General features: G+C 39.0%; 1 long non-coding RNA gene across 1 annotated transcript; it reads right to left on the bottom strand.

Annotated features, from left to right (window-relative positions):
• Positions 1–5617: 5617 nt before the first annotated feature.
• Positions 5618–6861, bottom strand: LOC145621476 (uncharacterized). The gene is made up of 2 exons (XR_014108426.1): positions 6427–6861; positions 5618–5829 (listed from the first exon to the last, which is right to left on the bottom strand). It is a non-coding gene; the product is annotated as an uncharacterized LOC145621476 (long non-coding RNA).
• Positions 6862–24592: the final 17731 nt, after the last annotated feature.

The following is a 24592-nucleotide window of genomic DNA, read 5'->3' as shown; positions in this document are numbered from 1 at the left end:
ATTAGATCTTCCCGAATTCAATGGGAGTATGAATGAACCTGAAAAATACTTTGAGTGGATTAGAAGGGCCGAGACACTCTTTGATTACAAGGAGTATGATGAAAGGAAAAGATGCAAATTGGCTGAATTAAAACTGACCGGTTATGCTAGTCTTTGGTATGATAATCTAAAGAAGAAGAGGCATAAGGAGGGGCGTGAAAAGATCTCAACTTGGGAGCAACTCAAGAAGCACATGAAAAAAAGGTTCGTACCTAGTGATTATGTTCAAGATATTTACCTTAAGATGCAAACTTTTAAACAAAATTCTATGACTGTTGAGAATTACATTGTTGAATTTGAAAAGTTATGCATGCTATGTGGTTTAGAAGAGATTGTTGAGCATAAGATTGCTAGATTTATTTCGGGGTTGATTGATAATATTGCTGAAAAAGTTGAATTGCAACAATATTGGTCCTTTGAGGATGTTTGCAAGGTAGCTTTGAAAGTTGAAAAACAGATAAAGGGGAAGAAAGGGACGTACACTAAGTCCTTTGTAAAAGATTTCACTAAACCTTTTGAGAAGAATAGCTTGGAGAAAAGTGGTTCTAGTTCGAACTACAAGGAGACTAAATCAAAATTTGAAGCTCCTAAAAAGTTTGTTGAAGATAGGAAGTGCTTCAAGTGTGGTAGTGTTGGTCACATTGCAACTAATTGTCCATCAAAAAGAGTAATGACTGCTCAAGAGTGGGAACAAGAACAAGCTAAGTGTGAGCAAGGTAGTGACTATGAAGAAAAGAACGAAGAGGAAAACTTTGAAGAAGAGGAGGGGCATATTGACGAAATTGATCCCGAGACTCATGGTCAAAGTTTGGTTCTAAGAAGGGCACTACACTCTAAAACCGTACCTATGGAAAACAATCAAAGGGAGAAAATCTTTCTTACAAGGTGCAAGGTAGAAGATAGGTTGTGTGATATGATCATAGACACCGGGAGTTGCACTAATGTGGTATCTACTACTTTGGTAGACAAATTGAAGTGGCCAACTACTGAACATCCAAGCCCTTATAAGCTTCATTGGCTTAATAATTCGAGTGATGTTAAGGTAACTAAACAAGCCTTAATCTCCTTTTCAATTGGTAAATTTCATGATAAAGTTTTGTGTGATGTTTGTCCTATGGATGCTTGTCATATACTGTTAGGCCGTCCTTGGCAATATGATAGATTTGTGAAGTTTGATGGAAGGACTAATGTGTATGTTGTGAGAAAAGGAGAAAAAGAGAGACCGGTTGCTTTAAAACCTTTGATAAGCAACAAGCCTTCTAATGTTACCTCTAATTCGAAGAGTTCTTATTTGATTAGTGAGAGGGAATTAGAAAAAAAAGATTTGCAGCAACAATGTGGTATATATACTTGTTTCTAATGAGATTCGAATTGATCAAAATAAGCAAGCAAAGAGGCCGTATGAATTGGAATATGTTTTAGAAGAATTCAAGGATGTCTTTCCTAAGGAATTACCTCCGGGACTACCTCCTATTCGTGGGATAGAGCATCAAATTGACTTGATTCCGGGAGCACCATTACCTAATAAGGCAGCCTATAGAAGTAATCCGGAAGAAACAAAGGAGATGCAAAGGCAAATTGAAGAGCTTATGACTAGAGGATACGTGAGGGAAAGTATGAGCCCTTGTGCCGTGCCTACTTTACTTGTCCCAAAAAAAGATGGGAGTTGGCGCATGTGTATTGATAGTAGGAGTGTGAATAACATCACTATCAAATACCGATTTCCTATTCCAAGATTAGATGATCTACTTGATGAACTACATGGTTCAAAGTTGTTTTCTAAGATTGATCTTATGAGTGGTTATCATCAAATTCGAATGAGAGAAGGAGATGAGTGGAAAACGGCATTCAAGACTAAGTTAGGGTTGTATGAATGGTTGGTGATGCCGTTTGGACTCACTAATGCACCTAGCACTTTCATGAGGTTGATGCATGAGGTACTTAAACCTTTCCTTGGCAAGTTTGTTGTTGTTTATTTAGATGATATTCTGATATACTCTAAAAATTTGCATGATCATTTAAATCATCTAACAAGTGTGTTTGAAGTGTTAAGAGAGAAGAAACTCTATGCTAAGCATGAAAAATGCTACTTCTTAGTGCCTAGTGTTACTTTTCTTGGTTATGTTGTGTCAAAAGATGGAGTTTCAGTTGATCATTCGAAAGTAGAGGCTATTAAAACTTGGCCTATTCCTACTAATATGAGTGACGTAAGGTCTTTTCATGGTCTAGCTTCGTTCTATAGAAGATTTGTCAAGAATTTCTCAAGTATTGTGGCGCCTATGACCGAATGTTTGAAGAAGGACAAGGGTAAATTCGAATGGACTAAAGAAGCTCAAAGTGCGTTTGAGTTGGTTAAAAAGAAGCTATGTGAAGCACCTATACTAGCGTTACCAGATTTCTCAAGTCCTTTTGAAGTTGAAACCGATGCTAGTGGAGTTGGAATTGGAGCAGTTTTACTCCAAAAGAAGAGGCCTATTGCATATTTCAGTGAGAAATTGGGAGGAGCTCGATTGAACTATTCTACTTATGATAAAGAGTTCTATGCCATTGTTAGAGCTTTAGATCATTGGAGTCATTATCTCCGACCTAATCACTTTGTGTTGCATTCTGATCATGAAGCATTGAAGTACATACATGGACAACAAAAGCTCAATCCTAGACATGCTACGTGGGTTGAATTTTTACAATCATTTAACTTTTCTTCAAGGTACAAAGAAGGTAAATCGAATGTTGTGGCTGATGCATTATCTAGAAGATACACTTTGATTGGAATTCTAAATAGCAAGCTACTTGGTTTTGAATTGATCAAAGAATACTACAAAGGTGATGATGATTTTGCTACATTGATTGAAGAGTGTTCTAAAGGAGCCGTTGGTTCTTATTTGCTGCAAGATGGTTTTCTTTTCAAAGGAAATCGACTTTGTCTTCCTAAGTGTTCTATTAGAGAGCTAGTTGTTAGAGAAGCTCATGGGGGAGGAATTGCTGGTCACTTTGGCATTACAAAGACCTTGAGTATGTTACAAGAACACTTCTATTGGCCTAAGATGCTCACGGATGTGCAACTAGTTATTTCTAGGTGTGCAACTTGTCAAAAAGCGAAGGCTACTTTTCATCAAGGCTTGTATACTCCTTTACCTGTTCCAGATTCACCTTGGGAAGATATTTCTATGGATTTTATTGTGGGATTGCCGAGAACACAACGGGGGAAAGACTCTATTATGGTTGTTGTGGATAGGTTCTCTAAGATGGCTCATTTTGTTCCTTGTCACAAGGTGGATGATGCTATGAAAGTGGCGGAATTATACTTCAAAGAGATTGTTAGATTGCATGGAATTCCGAAAACTATTGTGAGTGATCGAGATACAAAGTTCATGAGTTTCTTTTGGAAGTCTTTATGGAAGCTTGTGGGAACTAAATTGCTCTTTAGTACATCTTACCATCCACAAACTGATGGACAAACCGAGGTTACTAATCGTACTCTTGGTGCGCTTTTGCGTGGGTTAGTGAGTAAGACACAAAAGGATTGGGACATCAAGTTAGCTCATGCGGAGTTTGCTTATAATAGATCACCTACATATGCTACCAAACATAGTCCTTTTGAGGTAGTCTATGGAATCAATCCGAAACTTCCAATTGATCTTGTTCCATTGCCTAAAGGTGAGTTAATTCACAAAGATGCCGAGTCTAAGTTGAAAAGTATGCTGAAATTACATGCTCAAGTTCGAACAAGAATAGAGAAAGTAAATGACATGTACAAAGCTAGAGCAAACAAGCATAGAAAGCAACAAGGTTACAATGTTGGAGACTTGGTATGGTTACATTTAAGAAAGGAAATATTTCCAGGAAAACGCAAGAATAAGTTGATGCCTAGAGGTGAAGGTCCTTTCAAGATTGTTGAGAAGATCAATGATAATGCTTATAAGTTGGAACTTCCGGGAGAGTATGGAGTTAGTGCTACATTCAATGTTGGTGATTTGGCTAAGTACATCCCTGATGAAGAACTTCGAGATTTGAGGACAAATTCTTTTGAAGAAGAGGAGGATGATGCAAGTCTAAGCATGGAGAACTTCGAAGATTTGCTTATCATGCATCAAGATAGTTTGTCCTTAAACATTGATTCAAGCCAAGCATTGCATGGACATTTTCTTGGATATCAAAGCAAAGCTACAGTTTGCTTAGTAGCGTTTCTTGGAGTCTAGTATACTTTCTTTACTTAGATTTTGCTTACAAGTTTTTACCTTTCACTTGAAAGGGTTTTTCTTGTTTTAAGCACATTAGGATTTATTTTTCTGTTATTTTAAGATTGGTTAGACGTCCTTAGTTATTAGGAAAGATATTAGTTTGTTAGAGTTTGTTTAGAACTAGGTTTTCTAGTAGTTTCGTAGCAGTTTTGAAGAGGTCCAAAGAACTGCAGAAACGGACTTGAAGCTCAAGGAAAACATATGTTGTATAATATGTTTTTGGAAACGCCAGGAAGTCAGCTAACCAATGAAGGTGGTGTCATGAGAATCGGAGTTCATTTGGTCAGTGAACGAAGACAAAAACTAAAACCGCGCAAAACTGGGGGTAGGTCGGTTTGGTTAGTTTCCTTATCTAAGTCGGTTTAGTATTCCTATTCCACTTAGGTTACTTGGAGCTAAAGGCTAGGGATTTTTCCTAGTCCTATTAGGTTTCTAATACTTAGTTTAAGTCTATAAATAATCATGTAATTCGTGAGTTTTGGGACATAAAAAATTAATATTCAGATTTACTTCTTAAGTTGCATACTTGAGTTTTTGTTGATTGCGATCAATTGTTGTTTTGCTTGTTTTAGTTAAAACATTCGTTTAGGGTTAATTAATTAGGTGGATTCTTAGTTAATTACTCTTAGTTTTTGTTTAATTCTTGGTGGATTTCCTGTATAGAATTAAGCTTAAACATATCTCATGTGTTTGTTGGTTTTCGGATCAATAATTCACATCACAAATTCAACAATATTGACACAATTTCCACAAGACCAAGAATCAATCACCCTTACTACCAAAAATTAAATTCGCCAAACCACAACAAACTTGCATAAAATAGCTTCACAATCAAAAAACAACACAATGTGAGCAATAAACAATAATCAATTTTCACAAATAACCAACAAAAATCCAATTCAATCATCAAACATACCAAAACACATACTACTACTATCACAATCATAAACTTCCTAGAACATGCAAATTATGATACAATAGAGCAATTAAGAGCAATGAAAGATGATTATATCATACATGAAGCAAGTTTGAGCACTAGGCGAAAAAATGAATTAGCCATCGGTTCAAAACCCCCCTATGCCACCGGTTTTGAACCGGTGGTCATTTGGGGGGTGGCAATACTCAGTTGAAAAGCCACCGGTTCAAAACCGGTGGCAAAATTAAGTATTGCCACCGGTTAACCGGTGGCAAAATTAAGTATTGCCACCGGTTAACCGGTGGCAATGTACATTATGTAATTTTTTTTTGGTTGCCTTTTTCTTAAAGAAATATAATTGAACAATTTAATCAAAAAAAAAAAATTAGAACATCAAAATCCAAATCAAACAATAACGATAAATATAATCGAAAATTTATAATATATAATAAAAAAAAATTACAATATAGATTAGTAAAATCGAAAGTATTTCCTACAAAAAAAAAGAAGAATTACAATATAAAATAAAAAAATTTACAATATAAATCAAAATAAAAAATAAAACATCAAAATCAAAATTCTTGCATCTTGATTCTTCGGCTTGATTCTTCAATTTATGCCAAACCAACATACCTGCATCAATTAAAACAAAAAAATAAATCTATTAAAGTAAATAAACTGCAAAAAAAAGGACGATCTGCATGTATCCTTTAATCGAATAAAATCAAACCCAGAAAACAACCCACAAATTAGTTAAAAACCCAGGAAAAAAAACCCAGATATTGATGACCAAGAACTCAATCAAAAAACCAGAATTTAAATCGAAATCAAATCGATTAAAATAAAAAAATCGACTTCAAATCAATTTCACCCCAGAAAATCCCAAAATAGATTAAAATAAATCGATTAAAATCAGTTTTAAACCAAGAAAAAACACACAAATTAAAACAAAACCCAGAAATTTCATTAAAACCCAGAAAAAAAAATAAACAAAAAATGAAAACAAAATCCCAGAAATAAGTTAAAAAACCGAGGAAAAAAACCAAGAAATTGATTCACGAACTCAAAAAACAAAAAACCCAGAATTAAAATCGATTAAAAATCAAAGTAAAATCGATTAAGAAACTCAAACAATTCCAAAAACGATTAATTAAACCCAGAAAAATCAATCAATTATACCCAACAAAATCTGATTAATTAACCAAAAAAAATCAATTAATTAACACAAACCTCGTGCATGTCTTCGTGGTTTATTGTTGCGGTGGTGGTCGAGCAAAAACAGAAGACCTACGAGCAGCTCCGTCCATGATGCGATGAAGTGATGAGCGAGAAACAGAAGGAGATGAGAAAGAGAAGGAGATGAGAAAGAGAAGGAGATGAGAAAGAGAAGGAGGAGATCGAAGAAGGAGATGAGAAAGAGAAGGAGGAGATTGAAGAAGAAGGAGATGAGAAAGAGAAGGAGGAGATCGAAGAAGAAGGAGGTCGAGAACGGAGAAGATGAATTGAAACAGAAAGAAGAGAGAAGAGAGAAAGAGGAGAGGGGAGAGCAAGAAAGAGAGAGCGGCTGTGAGGAATGAGGTAGGTTTGGGGTTTATAAGGGGGGCGGTTTTTTTTTCAATTGATTATTGCCACGGGTTCAAACCGGTGGCCTTTACCATTTATGCCCCCGGTTCGGTTTGAACCGGTGGCAATGTGAATTATATAATCCCGCCCATTTTTTAAGCCACCGATTTTCGAAAATCGGTGGCAATAGAGCGATGCCTTTTTGTATTTTTCTACTAGTGGAGGCACCGATTTTCATCCACAACAGAAGCCCCACATTACTTCAACAATGGAGAGAGAGAAATGGTGGATGATATGAATGAATTAAAGTATGTATTTGATGAATATGGAAGAATTGTAATAGGATTTGATGAATTTAGGTGGAAATTTCAATGATTAGAGGTAGAAATTCGATGAGAAATGGTGTAAGGGTGGTGCGGCCTTTGAGGGTGTATGAAGTGGATTGGGTTCGTGAATGAGGAAATGAGGAAGGAAGGAAGAAGAAAGAAAAATGAGTTGATGACAGCTGAATGAGGAAATTTTTTAAGCTTCATGCTCAATTTGCATCAATCCAATTCTAAGAATTCAACCTATAAATTAAAAAGAAAAACAAGTGAAACAAAAGAAAATAAAAGAAAGAAAATAAAAGAAAAGAAATCACAAGAAAAGGGCTAAGGAGCTTGGAAAGTTGACTCCTAACTGGGAAAGCCCCTACTGGATCTATGAGGATGTTAGAGACGGCACCTACCACCTGGAAACTCCAGACGATATATGCCTACCTAGAATTTGGAATGTAAACAATATGAAAATGTACTACTTCTAAGAGTTGTAAATTTTTTGTAAACAAGAAGTCTATTAATTAAAAACTGCTTTTTGTTTTCAATTATGTTATTGCTTTTATAATTTTTATAACTTCTAGGCAATGCACAGACGGATCATTTACTAAACCGGCTAAGTTCAAAACTTAGCAGCAAAATTCAACGTCCAAGTGTCATGCGGCTAACGGCCAGATAAATAAATTAGGCACAAAAAGGCTTAGTAAATATAAAGCTGTTCTTTACCAAGACGAGAGGCCAATGGTCGGGTAATTGTTTCTTTTATAAAACCGCTTGTCCCAATATAGACAATGGCGTCCGGCGACACCCTTCTGGGTGCAATAGTCGCAGAGAGCATCCTATTTGTTTGCTCTACGTACCTATGCAGACGACAAAGATTGAACAACCAAATTGGTCAACTCATAGCCATCAAACTAGAACACTCTAAACAACGATCAAGTTCTGGAAACGCTGGATGTCCTAAGACATCAGCCGGTGACCGACCGAACTTCTTACTTAGGCTTTTCATTCAAAAATTTCACAGACTCTCTTATTGGGGCAATAAGAGTTGTGTAATGGCTAGCAATCTTTTCAGACAGATATTTACCGTCTGGGTAAATGGCTGGAACGCCTGTTGTTTGGACGGCTGTGCACTTGTTTTGGGGAAATTACTACTGTGATTAATTGGCTTACAAACATATCATGCTCTTTAAAGCATCAGACGTTTCCAAGCCAATCAATCAATTTAAGTTGAAACCAACCACACAGCCGCCAAGGGGCAAGAACTGTCGGATTATCATTTGCCACATGCTTTTCATAAGTTAGGTAAAAATATCATGTATACATGCAAGACAAAAAATGCAAAATTCAAACGCAAAATGGTAAAATGACCAAAACCGATTCAGTCGACACATTCATAAAAATCTATCCAACCAAACGGTTGTGGTACAGCAATGTTAACCGGACCCCGTCCGGGAAAGAAAGTTAATTGGCATACTGCCGCCGAACAAGAAAAAAAATAAAAAATGGCATACTGCCGCTGAACAAGAAAAAAAAAATTAAAAATGGCATACTGCCGCAGAAATCAGGGTTGAGCCACAAACGGGTCCTCTTTTCATTCTTCTCTTCATCCTCTTCATCAGAAGGAACATCAAGTGCTTGACCATGGACAGGAAGAACAGGGTCTAGTTGCTCAGTTCTGGCCTAGGCGGCGTATGACTCAGGCTCCGACTCACCTTTTTCTCTCAAATACATTACCTCTTTCGCGTATTCGTGAGCTAGTGCCCAAATGCCGTACTCCTTCCCCGGATACAAGGCCTCCTAGGCTATCCTCATCTGGGAATCGTTGTCCGCATCAATTTCAGCCACCAGGCGTTTTTCTGGCCTGGGGAGCCTCATCCTCCAAACACTTGACCTTAGCCTTTAGATCTTTGTTCTCTTGGGAAACACCTTGGAGTTGCTAAGGTCCACCTGAGCCTTCCGAAGATCCGCTTGACACTTCTTGAGCGCGTTCTCAGCATCACTAGCCTTCTTCTTGGCGGTCCCAAAGTCCGCCTCCAGCTGCTTAATCCTTGTCGCCTGGGTCATTATTGTGGCTTTAGTCTCAAGTTCATTTATGGTACAAGAGTATAGAGCAACGTTGTCAGCGTCTCGAGCTGACTTATTGGTTCTCTTTACCTCTTCGCGCTTGCAACTGTAAGGAAGCTTGAGACCGTCTACCCGCAACATAGTGACAAAAGGGAATAATCGAGTCGTTAGACAACTACACCTAAGTTAAATACAATTTATAACACTCGACTTAACCTACTACAGGTATAGGGCAAGAAGAGGGATCGAACCACAGGGAGAAGACATAAACACCGCATTCATCACTTAGAATCTAAGGCTATCTCTAAACAAGGATTGGGAAAAACTAGGATGTCAAACAAAGAGCAAAATGGATTAAAATCAATATAACTATGCATCAAGGGGAATGGGTAGATGAGGATGCTATTTGAGCATGCAATAACATGAAAACAAATTGAGAGTGAACTAAGCATACATGAATATCGAAACTAAATCCAATCTAATCTCCTTTCGGAGTTAATCGGCTTTTCCTAACATAGCCTCTATGTTTCCACAATAGAAACTTATATTAGGAGGTGCAATCAAAGAACAATCAATAATAATGAACCTTAACTAAGTAAACTTTCTATTCATGTTAGCAAAGATTCACCTTTAATCAACCAACAATGTGCACTTGCAAGAAGATTAAAGAATATCAAGTATGCAAAGGTTTAATCACAAACAACTCAATCCCACAATTATAAGCATGAGCAATTAGCAACTACACCATCCCCACACGCTTGGCTAGGTGACTACTAACAAATCATATTGAAAACAATATCAATCATCAAATCAATGAGCTTCAATATGATCAATAAGAAAAGAAGGAAAGTCAAAGTAAGCAAACAAAACTAAATGCAAAAGTAAAGAAAAAGAGTAAGAGATTGCTCATTAATTGAAATTGAAGATTTACAAAAGATCAAACAAGCTTCTTCTTCAAAATCCAAGTTCATCAATGAAGAAATCCACACTCCCATAGTGTATTAATACGCTCTTGAGGATATTAGTCAAGGAAACCGCCATAGTGGAGCGGGCGCACTCCCAAACAGGAGCGGGTGCTCCAGGGTGCGGAGCAGACACTCCTCCCTAGGTGAGCGGGCGCTCCATAAGCCTGTGAAATAGGGCTGAAAGAAGAGAAATGGTGCGACCGCTCCCATGTGGTGAGCGGGCATTCCTCTAGCCTGTGAAACATGGCAATCAGGGAGGAAATGGAGCGGGCGCTCCTCTCTAGGTGAGCGGCCGCTCCTCCTAAGTACTCCGGGCTCTTCTTCAAGTCCATGCTCCTCTCTTCTCCTATTCCAATGCACTCCAAAGGGGTGAACTAAGCCTCAAGCGAGATCATACGAGCATTCCATTCAACCTACTCAAACACTCATACACAAACATAAGTATAGTAGAGAGGGGAAAGCGACAAAGCAAAGAATAAAGAAAAGAAAAGAAGGGGAAACACAGAAGGAAACAAAGCATAGCAAAACTAAGACAAAATGCTTGAAAAAAGCTCTAACAAGTTCCAAATGAGGGGAGAATCCTTATAGAAAAAGGATTAAAGAGTGGCATAAATGCCATTCATCAAAATCCCCCACACTTGCCTCTTGCTTGTCCTGAAACAAGAAGAACTAAAACAAAGAACAAACACAACAAACATAACATGACAAGGTTTAAGAAAACCGATCAAACCTCAAGGTAGGAAATGCTCCAATTGGACTCAAATGTAGGGACATGCATCAAATAATACTTACCTTTCTCAATTCAAAAGGGAAAACATGTTCTAAGATGCTCATGGTTGATGGAGACAAACCTATGCTAATCATAGAAAACTAATGATTTCATTCTCTGCCCTAGCTCCATCCAAGATGGTCCACGTTCTCTCCACTAGTTTGAATTCATCCCCTAGTTAGCTCCTCATGATTTCGCGAGGGAACCGGAAAAAGATATTTCTATGTGGAACAATGAGGTTGCCCTGACATCTCAACTATGCATACTCTCTCCATAGGGTTGAAATCTATCTCCCTCCTCCATTCTTTGACCGCGCTCCTCCAAGTTCAAGGGTCTTAACTAAGGTTGTAATGTCATGGCTAGGGGTTAAGGTTGGGAATCAATTTGAAAATTTCGGTGGCAAATCCTAAGAGAAGCAAAAGAGTGGCCATTTCTCAAGAACAACCTAAGAATTGAACTTAATATCAAATTACAACCTTCAATACAAATTTCACAACATTACTTCATTTCTTCCATTTCTTTCATTTTTTTTCATTTTCATCAATTTTTTTTTTTTTTTTTTTTTTTTTTATATTTCCATCAATTTTTTTTTCTTCTTGGTTTTCATTAGTTGCATCCTTCTTCACAAACTTTTTGCATATTTTTCTTTCATGAACAACTTTCAAAATCTCACTTGAACCAATATTCACAACTTTCTTGCCCAAAATCAACACTCTCAAACTCGAACCTCACAAGCCAATGCTTCACTAACTACAAGGGTTGGTAGAACATAGGTCGATAGGTTTGTAATACAGCTAAGTTAAGAAAGGGAAATAAGGCCCAAATTGGTTAGCAAGTGGGTGGATGTAAAAATGAAAACCAAATTTGTAACAAAACATAAAGAAAACAAAGAAAAAAAATGAGAAGAAATGCCCTCTTCCTCCTTTAGAGTTGTTTGGTCACGATCTCGGGAGCTAGATACCAACACAAAGATTAACATATGCATAGTTAAGGATCCAAAACGCCGCTCACAAGAATGATGAAGGCTAGAACAAATGACGCTCACTCGGGATAACAAATAAGAAAATACCAACCAAGAGAATCCTATCCACCATAGAGAGCAACACCATCTTACCACTTTCTCGTGAACTAGGGGTTCAAACGTCCTTAAAAGTTCTAAACCGGGCTACCTTAGCTTACAATGTGTCTAATTCAACCTTAAGCACTCTCAAACCGTGTAAAACCTCATCAAGTAGGAAGGTAAGCATTCGAAGACATGTCAGCAAGAAGGCACACAAATCCACAAATCCAAATGAATGAGCAAATCCACATCAAAAATATTTTAACTTGTCATAGTCATGCTTGTCTCACAAAAGAAAAAGAAAAGCAACACAAAAGAAAGAGGAAGAAATTAAAAAGGTTCACAAATGAGGCATGTAATCTAACTAAATCCCAATCGTCATATAAGTGATCGTTGATAACAACATCAACGATCCCAGGTTCCTTAGAACCAAATCAAGCAACCTCAAACCATTCAACTTTTTCCTAGTCTAGCCTAAACTATGCAACCAATCAAAATATTTAATGAGTTGAGAAGGAATTTTCGTCACCCAATAGTGCTTAAAAATCGCAAGTCCACAACTATGAAGCTTTATTGCTCGGAAAATCTTGGAAAATGCGCCAATAAGCCCTACAAAAATGTCAAAATCCAAAACAACTCTGAAAATATTTGGTTAGTAGTAAGGGAAATATATATAAAGAGATAACAAGAAAAAAAGCAAAACAAGAAACTACTAAAGAAAAGGAACAAAGAAAAGAAAAAAATGGTTTGGATTAAGAGGGAGTTTAGATTTTTAAGATTGGGAGCTAAAACAACACAAGGTTATCATCAAAAACATCATTTTATTTAGAGAAGAGAGAAAGTGAGCATCAACCAACATTGAAAGAAAGCTTGCAAAAGACACCTATTGGCCATAAATATGCCCCATAAAAACAAAGCCCTTTGAATAAAACAATGAATAAGTACCTCCACACTTGAACGGAAAACCGTCCACGGTTTGAGCAAAAATGGAAAACGGGGTGGGAGGGAAGTGCTAAACCTAGGCCCTAGGGCCCTAGTCCTCCATGTGGGAACTAGAACCCTCTCTATACAGATGCCATTCATAGTCGACGTTGATTGAAGGGCCATGGGGGTCCCATCCACCGGTGTAGCCCGGTGGGAAACCACGGTTCCGGTACAAAGCTTGTTGGTAGTCCGAAAGAGGGTCGAAGGGAGGGGGAATCTCAAGGGGCTACGATGTGTACATAGGGTAGTTGTGATCCCCACGGTAATCACATCCCTTCGGTGCCTTGTAGTCATACCCCTCGAAAGTGGGGTAATTCACACAGGGAGCACCTTGAGATGAAGGCCCGGGCTAATAGGGCCAAACCGGTTGACGGGGAGTCCCGTCTGCATGTGGTTCCTCATGACAAGGAACCGGCCCTTGTTGGGGCGGAAAGTGAGGATAGTTCACCAGAGGGTCGAAATGCCATTGGTTTACATGCCAATCATAGATGTTGGCATTATAAACCAAGTGACCATCGGTGACTTCCGCCAACCGGTTTACTTGCATACTCAAATTTTGAAAAGCACTTTCAATGTTAAAGAAAGAAGAAGAAGAAACCATACCTCCCTCACTAAAGGAGGGGACTTACATCGATTGAGAACCTTCCTCAAAATGGAAGGGTTGATGCTCAAAATGTTGTTAATGAAATCCTTTTTGTTGTTATAGTTGTTGGTGATGTTGTTATTGTTGTTGTTGTTGTCTTTGTCTTGGAGACCGGGGAGCTCTCTTCCTCACCGATAGGCTACCCTCTTCGAGATTAGAACGGGGAACATGCCATTGGTTCCCATCTTCCGGCGGGTTTGAGATGTAGTCGTTCGGGAGGCGGCACCATGAAGCGTCGCGGACCATCCAAATCTGTTCGTTGACCCCCATGCGAGTAGGGATCTCGCGAAGCATCCCGGCCGTCTTGAGGGCCCTTATATTCAAGTAGGGCTGCTCATCAATCGGGGAGAGCTTGACCAACTCTGCTCCATACCTTAGCTTGTAGGCTATCCAAGTAATCATCTCCCCCAATTGGATGTCGCTGGTGAGGGAGGTACCCAGCTGGGTCTCATGGAAGCGGTCTGTGAGGACGCCATGATCATATTTAATGTACCCGTTGATGCCAACCATAGTAGAGTGAGCTCCTCTTGATTGATTTTCCCGAGCTCTTGATGGGAAAATAGAGCATACACCATCAACCTATGAAAATAGCGAACGACCGGATGGATGATTTCCAATGCCTTCGCGGATCTTGATTTGAACTTGGTGATGCCTTGGGTTATGGTGCTCCACCACTCTTGCTCATCACAGCCCTTCCACATCCTCTCATAATCAAAAACCCTATGCATAGGGCTCTCGAGATCCCACCCAAACATCCGGTTTAGCTCACTCATCGTCACCTTCCGTTGGTTGTTGAACATTCGGAAGTGGAGTTCAAGCTCTTTCACCCCCGCCTCTATGTTGATTGAAGGTTGAAGGATGAGAAGAATTCTAGGGTGAGCTCCAGGTAGGTGTGTGGTGCCTTTGGCTCGGCCGTGGGGTTGTGGGTCCACTTGGAAGGGATCTTGAGGTTTAGGAAGGTCTCCCACCCAAAAGGTTAGGCCATATCTCAGAAATCGGTGTCGATTCCCAAGGATTGACAACACTCCTTATCATAGAATCGGGTGGCCTGGATAACCACTTTGAAAGCTCTTTGTAGCATTTCTCTTGATAAGGTGATCCAAACTTCACCTTATAAGGTTGAGGAGGGGCGGTGGGCGCTGTGGAGGAACTGGAAGGGGCTTGGGAAGAGGACCCCTTTTGCGATTTTTGGGATGAAGACCCCGACAACAAGTCCCTGAATCGGCGAGACATGACTTTAACGATTGAATTTGCAACAACAAACAAACTAGGGAAGGGATAAGTACCTACAAACAACCAAGAATCCTACTTCAAATACTCATCTCATAAATATCAATCACCCACAATTAAAACAATTAGCTAAAAGGCATTACATAGTGAAATGGGAGCCACTCAATGAACGAAATTAGGAAAAATTAGGACATATGAGGGGGTTCAATATTACTTCTAAACAATTCTATATTCAAAATAAAGTGATGGAAGCATTAACACCATCTAAATGCCCATTTAGCATGTTTAACCAAAATTCATCAACCAAATAACATAATCCTCCATCAAAATATTTCACTTTGACAAAAATCATACAAATACCAATTTCATGTGAAATCAGACAATACTAGCATAAACAATCGCAAATGAGCCTAAATTAAACATCATAAACAAGTGGTATGCTAGTGTGGACAAAAATTAATCCATGATACGAGTATGAAGATTGCAAGTGAAATCCATAACAAACTTCATCCAAATAAGAAATGTAGCCCAAACATAACATTACTAAACACATACTACTCAAATTTAGCTCCAATCAAACATCATAAACAAGTAGTACATGAACTAGCAAGTGGTCATGAAATCCAACAAATTTAAGCCTTCAATTCATAAATTAAGCAACAATATGGCTAAATATACTTACAAAATTAACAATTAAGTGAAGTAGAGTAAGAAATTCATACCAAATTGCTTCACAAAAGCTCAAAGAACAAAGACCCAAATTGGATGAAATTTGCCGATCTCGTTACTAAAGGAGGAAAAATCAAATTTGAGCTGAAATTTAGAGTGAAATTCGAGATTTTGATTGTGTGTGAGGGTGATTTGTGTGAGAAATTGTGAGGGGTGAGTGAAGGAGGATTTTCTTAGGGTTTGAGTGAGTAGAGGAAATGAGGGAAAGTGAGGAAGAAAGGGGAAAATCGGGGATTTAACCCCCCCTTTTTTCCGGATTCCATGTGGAGCGGGCGCTCCACGGGGAGGAGCGGACGCTCCGCTCTGGTAGGAGCGGGCGCTCCTTATAAGTGCAGCGGCCACTCCATTAGACAATCTTACCTATTGGAGTTAGGTAACTGGTGCGGGCGCCCTACATCAGGAGCGGGCGCTCCACATCAGGAGCGGACGCTCCTTAGCTTGTAGGGGGAGCGGACGCTCCATTAGGCTGATTTACCCTTTGTAATGTTGCCAAAATGGTGCGGACGCTCCTTGGGGGTGGAGCGGACACACCATTTAACTGATTTGCTCTTTGTATCCTTGGAATTTGAGCTCCTTTTCTTCACTTAGCCACATTTCCCGATTCTACTCCTACCCTACAAAATCAAACAACAAATATTCAAACAACCAAATATTCAAATTAATTCAAACCCACAAATTACAAGACTAAAGAAAATAAAGAGAAACTCGGGTTGCCTCCCTGAAGCGCTTTTGGTTAATGTTGTTAGCTCGACGTTTCTTGAGCAAATCAAGGAGGGTCCTATCGATGATGCACATCAAGAAGAGTTACGGAAATTTGTTCATTACTTGGGAATCCTTCGTAATAGGGCTTGAGACGGTGACCGTTGACTTTGAAAGGAAAGTGGTCGTCGTGGGAGATTTCGTAGGGTCCATATGGGAATGCTTCCGTGATAGTGTATGGTCCACTCCACCTTGATCGAAGTTTACCCGGGAGAGTTTCAATCGCAAGTTGAAGAGGAGGACCTTTTAGCCTTTGGCAAAATTTTTCTTGGCGATTTGGGCATCGTGCCAAGCTTTGGTTCTCGCCTTATACATACTTGCACTCTCGTATGCATTCATCCTCAACTCCTCTAACTCGTGTAACTCTAAAAGCCTTTGCTCTCCCGCACTATGGAGATCAAAGTTGACTTGCTTGATTGCCCAATGCGCTCGATGCTCCATCTCTTAGGGCAAATGTCAATTCTTTCCATAGACGAGCTTGTAGGTGGTAGTCCCTATCGGAGTCTTGAAGGCGGTCCTATAAACCCATAAAGAAGCAATGAGCTTGGAGGATCAATCCTTCCTCGTTCTAGCAACCGTCTTCTAAAGATCACCTTAAGCTCTCTATTGGTGATCTCCGCTTGACCACTCGTTTGAGGGTGCTAAGCAAGCCCTCACTTGTTGCTTGAAATGTGACCCCCCATTACTTATCAAGAAGTCGAACGAAGGTGTGGTGCTTGAAATGTGACCCCCCATCACTATTTATTGCTCTTGGAACACCAAATATCAGAAAGATCACTTTCTTAAAAAGATTGACCACCACCTTAGAATTATTCATTGGAGAAGCTACGGCCTCCGCCCACTTAGACACATAGTCAACGGCAACCAAAATATACTTGTTCCCATGTGAAGAAATAAAAGGGCCCATGAAGTCTATAGCCCACAAATCAAAAAATTCAAGCTCAAGGATGGGGTTTTGCGGCATTTCATGTCTCTTAGAAATATTCCCCATCCGTTGACATCTATCACAAGTCTTGACAAATATCAAAGCATCCTTGAATAGAGAAGGCCAAAAGAGCATATATTGAATTGAGGCGGCCTTTTGAGCACACATATGCCCCCCACAAGGAGAAGAGTGGCACATATGGAGAACACTTTGAACCTCGTCGTTAGGGACACATTTCCTCAATAAACCATCGACTCCTCTCTTCAACAAAATCGGATCATCCCAAATGTATCTCTTTGCCTCATGCTTGAGTTTCCGACGTTGTTGTGAAGTGAAATCCGGAGGTATGGCACCACAAGCCAAATAATTCACAATATCTGCATACCATGGCGCCGACTTCACTTCAAGGACATATAGCACATCATCCCTTAGAGCATCCGCTATTGGCAAACCATCATCTTGAAACCTTACACCACCCAACCTTAAAAGGTGATCCGCCACCACATTCTCGGCTCCCTTCTTGTCTCTCATCTCATAGTCAAAGTCTTAAAGAATTAAAACCCATCTCAACAACCTCGGTTTAGCTTCCTTCTTTCCTATCAAATATTTGAGAGCCGAGTGGTCGGTATACACAATTGTCCTATAACTAATGAGGTAGGTTCTAAACTTCTCAAATGAGTGAATAACCGCTAGGAACTCCTTCTCGGTAGTTGTGTAGTTTCGTTGGGCATCATTGAGAGTTTTAGACAAATAATGTATGACATGAAGTCTCCCATCCTTTCGATGCCTAAGAACCGACCCAATAGCCTCGTCGCTTGCATCACATATAAGCTCAAATGGAAGAGACCAATCTGGACCTTGGACAATGGGAGCGGCGTAAAGGGATTCTTTCAACCTACAAAAAGACACTTGACAAGCATAATCAAACACAAACTCTTTATATTGATGCAATAGGGATGTGAGAGGCTTAACAATCAGTGAAAAATCTTTTATAAAACGCCGATAGAACCCGGCATGGCCAAGAAAGGATCTCACTTCCCTCACGTTGGTGGGGGGAGTATGTTTCTCAATGACCTCTACCTTGGCCCTATCTACCTCAATGCCGGCATGGGAAATTTTGTGCCCAAGAACAATCCCACTTTCCACCATAAAATGACACTTTTCCCAATTTAACACGAGGTTAGCCCTCTCACATCTTTCTAAGCAACGAGATAAATTGGATAGACAATCTTCATAGGTGGCTCCTCCAACGAAGAAGTCATCCATGAAGACTTCTATCTCATCTTCCCTCATATCACTAAAAATGGACATCATGCAACATTGGAATGTCCCGGGGGAATCACAAAGCCCGAAAGGCATCCTATGATACGCATAAGTACCGTAGGGGCACGTGAAAGTCGTCTTGTCTTGATCCTTGGGGTCAATCAGGATTTGGAAAAATCCCAAGTAACTATCAAGGAAACAATAGAAGGAATGCTTTGTAAGCCTTTTCAACATTTGATCAATCAACGACAGTGGAAAATGATCTTTGCATGTACTTGTGTTAAGTTGGCGCTAGTCAATACACATGCGCCAATCGGTAACTAGTGGGCACTAGTTGATCATGATCATTTTTCACTGCCGTCATGTCCCCTTTCTTAGGAACAACTTGTAAGGGAGATTCCCAATCACTATGAGAATTTGGGTAGATAATTCCCGCATCAAGAAGCTTAGCCACTTCCTTCCGCACAACCTCTTGCATAGAAGGGTTAAGCTTCCTTCTCCTTTGTCTAACGGGTTTAGCATCTCCCTCCAGATCATTTTTGTGCATGCATAAAGATGGGCTTATACCTTTGATGTCATCAATGGTATAACCCAAAACTTTCTTGTGTTTTCTCAAAACAATGATCAAGAGAGAGGTTTGTTCTTCCGTTAGGGTAGAATTGACAATCACGGGGAAATATTCATCGGAATCAAGAGCTGCATACCTCAAGCCCAAAAGGTAGAGGTTTCAAGTCAACCTTTGGTGCTCCCTTACCATTGGCGCTTTCTTCTCTTTCTTAAACTTGAAAGAGATCATGGGTGTAGGAAGCCTCTTCCTCCATGCTCGCATACTCGCATTCACTCTTGCTTTCCTCAAGAAAATCCTCATAGAATTGTATGTCTTTCTTGTAAGTACCTATCTTGGATTCATTCAACAACACACTTTCCAGAGGATCATTAGTAGCATGCAAGTGGGAGCGAGAAAATTCATTAAGCACGGTGTCAAGAACATCTACTCTAAAACATTCACCACTTGAGGAGGGTTGTTGCATGACATTATTCAAATCAAATTCAATGGAATCATTGTCAATTTTCAAGGAAATCTTACCCTCCTTCACTTCAATGATAGCTCTATAAGTAGCTAGAAATGGTCTACCCAAAATTATTGGAATCCTCTCATCCTTATCCATCTCTAGCACATAGAAATCCATGGGAATGTGAACTTTCCTATCCTAAGGGGAATGTCCTCAACCTTTCCCATGGGGAACTTAATGGAACGGTTTGCTAGTTGGAGAGTAATGTTGGTGGGGGAAAGGGTTCCTACACCAAGCTTTTGGTAGAAGGAATAGGGCATGAGACTCACACTTGCTCCTAAATCACACAAAGCCTTATCAAATTCAATGCCATTAATAGAACAAGGGATGGAAAAGTTAGCTGGATCTTTTAATTTGGTAGGGAATTTATAGCAAAAAATTGCACTACAATTGGCGGTCAAGACACCGTTTCACACTCCCTTCTCCCACTCAAAAGGTCTTTCAAGAACTTGGAGTAATGGGGCATTTGCTTCATAGCATCAACAAAAGGAACAGAAACACGCAAATTCTTAATGACAACTAAAAACTTCCCAAATTGAGCATCAAGCTTAGCTCTCACAAATCATTGTGGAAAAGGTAGCCTTTCCTGTCTAGGTTGGCAATTTAGGGGCAAGGGGGTGGCTTCTTTCTCCTTTAGCACCTCAACATCTTTCTCCTTCTCAACACTCAAAGGCTCATCGGTTCTCTCACCCTCATTCTCTAACTCGACCTCCTCTTGGCGTTCCTCCTCAACCAAAGGGTCACTACCTACTACCTTCCCACTCCTAGTTGTCACGGCATACTGATGAGTGACATTTATGTCACTCTTAGGGAGTATTTAGAGTTATTTTCGTGTTTATTTTGATTTATTTTTCCTTTTATTCTCTTGTTTTCTTTTTAATAAAGTTTCTTGTTTATTTCTTAGTTTTAGTATGTTTTTATTTAATTTCTTTAGTTAATTGGTTTGTAGTTTATTTTCGTATTTTATTTGCTTTCGATTTATTTTATTTTGTTCCTTTATGTGTTACTTCCATAGTTTTTATTAGTTTTAGTTTATTTTCGTATTTTATTTTACTTTATTTGCTTGTATAGTTTTTGTTTAATTTTTGTTGGTTTTAGTTTTATTTCTCTTTTTTCTATTTTACTTTATTTATTTCTATTTTATTCATTTTATTTAATTTGTCTTGATTTCTCCTAGGTTTTGTGTTTAGGGTCCAGGGTTTCATGTCAAGTGAGTTCGGAGTTTGGGGATGAGACAAAGTGTGCACATTTCTTTGCTGGCTGCTGTCCACCTCCTAACCTACACCCCACCTTCTTAACCTCCACCACACCAATCAGAACCTCCCTCCTTTCCTCAACAACACCAACAACAACAGCAACGCAATTGACCACCAGCCACCTAGCAACGCAACCAACACCACAAATCCACCAGCCAACTCCCCTGCTTCCACTCGCAAAAACAACTGCTACAGCAGCAACCACGCATATCCAACAACCAATACACAACCAAACCACCTCCAATCACCACTACCCAGAACCACCGTCTGCCAGCAATTAAAGCCGACTATGCATCTCCTCCAATCAGAGCCACCGCAGCCCAGCCACAAGCTCCAAATCAGCCCCAAATTTCGATACCCTTCAGAGCGGGCGCTCTAAGGTTCAAATCGGCCGCTCCATTTTCAATCAATTTTACCAATTAAAACAGAGGCCTTAAGCGTCCGCTCCGATGAGTATGAGCGGCCGCTCCGAGTTTTGCGTGTGAGATTGTATGGATTAATGAATTTGAGCGGCTGCAATTTGTCCGATTAATCCAATGGCCGTGTTTTAATGATGCTGGATGATGATAATGCTGATGATTAAAACTGACGGTGATGATTGATGATGGTGGATGGCGATGGTGATGATGGTTGATGATGCGTAAATGGCGAAGTCTAAAACAGCAGTCATGAAGTGAATTTGGGGGAAATTGGGAGCTGATTTTATTTTTCGGGGGTTGATTATTTTAGGGGAGATTTTTGTTTTATTTTCCTTTTTATTTTGTTTTCTTTTAATTCTAATTTATTTCATTTTCTATTTCCTTTTCTTTTCTTTATTTTCTTTTCTTTTGTTTCTCTTTTCTTTTTCTTTTATTTTAGCTTGTATATAAATACCCATTTTTGGGTTACTTTCTCTGAACTTTCATTCATCTATTATTTTATTCTCTTAATTAGTTTTTAGGAGAGCTTCTCTCTCTAGGTTTAGCTTAAGATTAGGGTAGTTTAGAGAGAGAAACTGAGGGTTTCACCATTGTTGAACTTGGATTTTGAAGAAGAAATTGATCATCTTTTCTATAGATTTACATCTTCAATCAATAAGAATCTCTAACTCTCTCTCCTCTATTTTTTATTGCTTTCTTTTGATTATTATTTTTGTGGTTGGTATTACTTGTTGATCATGTCGATTCTTGATTATTTGTTGATTAATCTTGTTATTATAATGATTAGTGAGTAATTTCCTCATTAAGGGGATGGTTATGGTGTAGTTGGATCTTGATCATGTTCTAGGGCTTGGGAATTGATTTATTTGTGATTAAAGTCTTTATATGCTTGATATTCTTTGATCTTCTTGCAAGTGCACATTGTTGGTTTATTAAAGGTAAATCTTTGCTAACAAGGAACGGAAGTAGAATTAGCTAGGGTTCATTATTATCAATTGTTATTTGATAGTACCTCCCAATATATGGTTCTAGTGTGGAAGCATAGAGGCTATGTTAGGAGAAAGCGATTAACCCCGAAAGGCGGTTAGATTGTACCTTACATCAATATTTAAGCATGTTTAGTTCATAATTAATTCAACTTTTATGCCTTGGTTTATGCTTGAGTGATTGTTATTCTTAGACCTTTCTCTTAATGTTTTATCTCTAGTTTTAGTTTGTTAGACCTTTAGTTTACCTTCCTTTATCCCGGACTAGCTTTGTTGTTGATAGCATTTGGTAGTGTTTAATCGTTCCATGTGGTTCGACCCCTCTATTTACCCTATACTTGTATTAGGTTAGTAGAGTGTTTTAAATTCATTTGATTTAGGTGTAGTCGTCTAACGACGCGATTATATCCCTTCATCAAATTGGCGCCGTTGTCGGGGAACGGCTTCCATTACCGTTGTGTTATCTCTTTGAGACTAGTCCATTGTGTATAGTTATCTTTCTATTTGTTGGTTTTTTATTTGTGATGCTTTATTTGAAAATATGGCTTATATTTCTATTCGTCAATTTGATGATGAACCGTTTTGGATATATTTTAATAGACTTGAGGATTTCCTAGATGGTGTTAAAGGTTTTACCAAGGGTGATTATTGTGAAATCATTAATTTGGGATTAAATGAGCATTTTAGAGGAGTAGTTGATAATATGTTAAATGGTGGATTTCAAGTTATGTCTTCGGATGAAGCTTGGGATTTTTATTCATGGTTAGTTAGGGATAATTATGATTGGGAGAGGGCCAATCATGAGGCTTATGTTCGGGATTTTCATGCTATTAATGTTGATACTAATTGTCATGATTTGTCTAATATGAATTCCCATGATGTGCTTGATGTTCCCCATAGTGACCATGTAATGCATGATTTCGACTCCCCTCCCTCTAGAGCTTAATGTAATGAGGTACATTCTAATGATGATGAAGTGCATGTTCTTCCTCATATTGCATCCGATTTTTGCATGAATTCTAAAGGTGTATCCCATAGTTCCGTAGATGATTCCAATGTGCAGGCTTTTGACTCGTCTATCCATGATGATTTGGACTCATTTGAGATTATGGCCCAAATATTTCTTGCGTTTCAAACGAAAGCCCATAACCTTTTGAGTGAGTTCATTGATAATGCTTCATTAGAAAGAGATGAGTTTGAGAGGAATTTGCCCCCATTCACTCTTGGATTTGAGATGGTAGGCCTTGAGAAATGTATGGGAGATATTGTTCAAGATGGTGAAGAGGAGGTTGAGGTTGAATCATTAGGAGTTTTTGAGCTTAAAGGAGATATAGATCGTGAGGGTTCTTCATTTGAGAATTCCATGATTGATTTTCATGCCCTCATTAGTGATGTGAGACCTTGTGGTGAGGGAGTAGCTACTCCTTTCCCCCTTTCTCATACACCTTTCTCCCAAAGGTTTAACCATATCCCCTACTATCCTATGTTCCTCTCTTCTTTTCGCAAAGAACCGCTTAGGGATCCTTTTCCTATCCATGCTTCCGAAGACCCCAAATCTTTCATTGTTGATGAGGAAAAGAGTTATAATGCCAACCAAAAAGATTTTTGTGAGGAGAGTTTGCCTCCCTATCTTTCTTTTTCTTCTTATTTTATTGATATTTCTTTTGATTTTTTTACTTTTTCTTTTCCCCCTTCTCTCAAGCATAAAGTCTCCTTGTACTTTATGTTTGCTTGTCATATGAGCATCAAGTATGCTCTATTCCTTGATATGTTTGCTGGTCATATGACAAGCTTTTGCGTTCTTTATCGGGTTATTTACTAGATTGGTCATGCTTGGACGTTAAGCAAGCCTTTCTCGGGAAGTAACCCGTGTTTTATTGCTTTCTTTTTCTTTCTTTTACGTTTCTCATTTTTGTTTACTCTCTTGTCTATGTGTATAGGTACTTGATGCATATACTCACGTGCAAGGATTTTGGATTGAGATCCTTGAGAAGAAGCACACCAATGATTGCTTGCATTTAGAAAGCAACAAAGACGAGGAATTCGATGAAAATGTGGACAATGTGCTCAATTGCAGGTTTCAACACCCACTCAAATTTGGTTTACTCTTTCCTTCTTCCCTCATCTTAAATTTGCTTTCTTAAATGCATGTGGATTGAATTAATTATGATTTGTTGTGTGAATGTGTTTTCTTTCTTCCCCTCCCTCCCACCCTTTGTGCCTTTATTTTGAGCATTGAGGACAATGCTTCATTCTAGCTTGGGGGAGTAGCTATTCGCTAGCTTGGGGGGTTATCTATACCTCTTGGTGGTTTCTTAATCCATATATCTTGATTGCTTGATTTATTTCTCCCATACTTGCAAAAATCTATTATTTAGATTGGTCATGTAT

The sequence above is a fragment of the Chenopodium album genome, chromosome 27 (assembly GCF_948465745.1).
Source record: "Chenopodium album chromosome 27, dcCheAlbu1.1, whole genome shotgun sequence".
Taxonomy (NCBI): Eukaryota; Viridiplantae; Streptophyta; class Magnoliopsida; order Caryophyllales; family Amaranthaceae; genus Chenopodium; species Chenopodium album.
Note: the sequence above shows the minus strand (reverse complement) of the source record. Positions and strands in the feature narration are given on the sequence as shown.